Below are 4,364 nucleotides of genomic sequence, written 5' to 3' on the forward strand. Positions count from 1 at the left end.
TTTACCAGAAGGTTCAGACAACTTCGTGGTATACTGTGATGCGTCATTTGCTGGGTTGGGTTGTGTATTAATGCAAAGAGATAAAGTAATCGCCTACGCCTCACAACAGTTGAAAGTTCATGAGAAGAATTATCCAGTGCATGATCTTGAAATGGCTGCAGTAGTGTTTGCTTTGAAACTGTGGAGACACTATTTGTATGGAACCCATTGTGTTATATGTACAGATCACAAGAGTTTGCAGTATATCTTCTCACAGAAAGAATTGAATATGCGTCAGAGACGATGGCAAGAGTTGATCAAAGATTATGATTGTGAAATTAAATACCATCCGGTTAAGGCAAATGTGGTTGCAGATGCGCTAAGTCGTAAAAAGTCAAGTGAAAATGTGAAATTTCTTCGTTTGAATATAACTTCAGATTTGATTAACAGCTTAAGAACCATTCAGGCCTGTGCTTTAGAGGACGCACATATTAAATCTGAACAAATGACCAAACGAAAAGTGGACTTAATTGATGGCTCACGTGGACTAAAGACCTTAAACAATCGTGTTTGGGTGCCTAAGCTTGGAGATTTGAGGGATTTAATCATGACGGAAGCTCACAAATCCAGATTGACAGTACATCCGGGTAGTAATAAGATGTATCATGATTTGAAAACAGTGTATTGGTGGCCAACAATGAAATCAGATATCGCCCGTTATGTCGAAAAGTGCCATATATGTGCTCAAGTGAAGGCAGAACATCAGAAACCTTATGGTTCGTTACGTCAGTTACAGATTCCAGAGTGGAAATGGGAACATATAACGATGGATTTTGTGACTAAATTACCTAGAACTCAGAAAAGACATGATATGATTTGGGTAATAGTGGATCGTCTAACTAAAAGTGCTCATTTTCTTGCTACTCGTGAGACAGCTTCGTTAAGTGAGTTAGCCGAATTGTATGTGAAAGAAATAGTTAGTCGTCATGGTGTGCCGTTATCGATCGTTTCAGACAGAGATTCCAGATTTGTGTCAAATTTTTGGAATAGTCTTCAACAGAGTATGGGTACACGTGTGAATTTAAGTACAGCTTATCATCCTCAGACAGACGGGCAGAGTGAAAGAACGATACAGACTTTGGAGGATATGTTAAGGGCTTGTGTGTTAGAATACGGTGGTTCGTGGGATACACATTTGCCGTTGGTCGAATTCGCGTATAATAATTCATATCATTCGAGTATAGGGATGCCGTCCTATGAAATGTTATACAGTCGTCGTTGCAGAACTCCGACTTGTTGGTTAGAAGCCGGGGAAAAACAGTTTGCAGGTCCCGAAATTGTTCAAATGACAGCCGAAAAAGTTGCAATTGCGAGAGAAAAGTTAAAAGCCGCTAGAGATAGGCAGAAAATGTATGTTGATCCGCGTAGACGTCCGGTAACCTTTAATGTGGGTGAACGAGTGTATCTGAAAGTTTCACCGTGGAAAGGGGTTATCAGATTCGGTAAACGTGGTAAGTTAGCACCGAGATTTATTGGTCTGTTTCCGATCAGTGAAGTGTTGAATGATCAGACTGTGGTGTTAGATCTTCCGTCAGAGTTATCCGGTATTCATAATACATTCAACGTGTGTTATCTTCGTAAGTGTAAAGTCGACGATGAAACACAACTTCTTCCTTTAGAAGATTTAAGGGTCGATTTGAATAAGAAATTGGTGGAAGAGCCGGTCCGTGTGGTTGACCAAAAGGTGACTAAGCTGAGAAAGAAAGAGATTCCGATGGTGTTGATTGAGTTGAAACACAGTTTGGGATCTAATCTTACGTGGGAAACAGAAGAGTTGATGAGAAAACGCTACCCTCGTTTGTTTGACCAAGACCAGATTCCGAGGACGGAATCTTCTTAAGGGGGTGGATTTGTAACAGACTGAAACCCGGGCTAGTTGTAAGTTGCCTATTTTGCCTTAGGGTTTGTGCTTAGTCTTAAGTGCTTTTATTTTAATTATTTTATTAGTGTTTTATTATAATTGTGTTGTGACCAGTTTGTGACAAGGGTCCCAGAACAGGTTGGTTTATTTAATTTGGACTCCGTTAGGACCGCCTAAGGAGATACGAAGGGTTATCAGATAAGATAACTGATAAATACCTGTGTGATATGGGGTATGAATTTGTACTCATTTAAGTGTATGTATCTGGATAGTTCTATCCATTTCTCATTTCTTCAAACACACACACGAATGCATACACAAACACACACATAAACCCTAATTTGATTTTGTGAGCTTTTGGATTAATTGAATCTAGAGATATATTCCTTGTGATTTCATGATCAATATAAGGTATGCATATCATAGATTCATGTACTAATTCTTGCTCAAAATGGGTTTTGGGTTCATATGGGTTTGATGAATTTTGAGCTTGAATCTTCATATTATGTGTTTGTATGTGTTAATTGATGTTAGAAATAGGTTGTATATATCTTTAGTAGCTTCCATGTGCTTAAAATTTGATCAAAATCACTCAAAAATCGAGTTTTTGGGGAAAAAATCACGAAATCAGCGAATGTGTTCGAACCAGTTGCTACAGTATTTTGCTACAGTACCTGAGTTGCTACAGTTTCACTATTTGCTACAGTACCGAGTTGCTACAGTGTCACTATCTGCTACAGTTCCCGAGTTGCTACAGTGTCACTATTTGCTACAGTGCCCGAGTTGCTACAGTGTCACTATTGCTACAGTACCGAGTTGCTACAGTGTCACTATTTGCTACAGTACCTTTTATGAAATTGAAACGGGCGTAACTTTCAAAACGTAACTCCGTTTTTGATGAATAAACTATCGTTAGAATCGTAATAAAGAATAATTTTCAATGGTGAACTTTTAAGAAACTAGATCAAACTGTTTTTGGGTCGGAAAAGGAGTTTTAGTGTGTATGTCGTGTTTTGCACGCACCTGTATGCCGTTATTGAGTGGAGTCATGATGTAGACTCATAAAATTATGAATATATGGTGTTATGACCTAGTTAATTGTATGAAATGATTATATTATTTATTGGATATGTATATTAACTTTGTTTGTGTTGTTCTCAGGTTATAAGGACAAGGAGGAAGCTCAGAAATAATAACCGAGCAGTTGCTGGTAATTGGTGAGTGGGTCTATCTCCAGATAGAGTTTAAGTAGCATATCATGCTACTATGGTTGACTCTTTTACCATGCATAGTGTAGAAATTGCCATGTTAGAATAATATAGTATGCCTGATGTTGTATGTGATTTATGTGTACACTGTGTGAATGGCACCAGTCGGGCTTAGAGAGACTGGGGACTCGAGACCGTGCCTAGGAGAGGTTAGAGTCCGTATTGTAGTGACCCGAACTTTTCCATGTTTATATATATTAATTGAGATTGATATTTACATGATTAAATGTTTCCAACATGTTAAGCAATCAAACTTGTTAAGACTTGATTAATTGAAATATGTTTCATATAGACAATTGACCACCCAAGTTGATCGGTGATTCACGAACGTTAAAACTTGTAAAAACTATATGATGACATATATATGGATATATATATAGTTAACATGATACTATGATAAGAAAACATATCATAAAGTATATTAACAATGAACTACATATGTAAAAACAAGACTACTAACTTAATGATTTTTAAACGAGACATATATGTAACGATTATCGTTGTAAAGACATTTAATGTATATATATCATATTAAGAGATATTCATACATGATAATATCATGATAATATAATAATTTAAAATCTCATTTGATATTATAAACATTGGGTTAACAACATTTAACAAGATCGTTAACCTAAAGGTTTCAAAACAACACTTACATGTAACGACTAACGATGACTTAACGACTCAGTTAAAAGTTTTCAAAGTGTGCATTTTGGTTGGAAGAAGTTCAATTCCTCGGTCACATAGTGAACAAAGAAGGTATTAAGGTGGATCCGGCAAAAATAGAAACTGTTGAAAAGTGGAAAACCCCGAAAACTCCGAAACACATACGCCAGTTTTTAGGACTAGCTGGTTACTACAGAAGGTTCATCCAAGACTTTTCCAGAATAGCAAAACCCTTGACTGCATTAACGCATAAAGGGAAGAAATTTGAATGGAATGATGAACAAGAGAAAGCGTTTCAGTTATTGAAGAAAAAGCTAACTACGGCACCTATATTGTCATTGCCTGAAGGGAATGATGATTTTGTGATTTATTGTGATGCATCAAAGCAAGGTCTCGGTTGTGTATTAATGCAACGAACGAAGGTGATTGCTTATGCGTCTAGACAATTGAAGATTCACGAACAAAATTATACGACGCATGATTTGGAATTAGGTGCGGTTGTTTTTGCATTAAAGACTTGGAGGCAC

The sequence above is a fragment of the Rutidosis leptorrhynchoides genome, chromosome 7, assembly GCF_046630445.1.
Source record: "Rutidosis leptorrhynchoides isolate AG116_Rl617_1_P2 chromosome 7, CSIRO_AGI_Rlap_v1, whole genome shotgun sequence".
Lineage (NCBI taxonomy): Eukaryota > Viridiplantae > Streptophyta > Magnoliopsida > Asterales > Asteraceae > Rutidosis > Rutidosis leptorrhynchoides.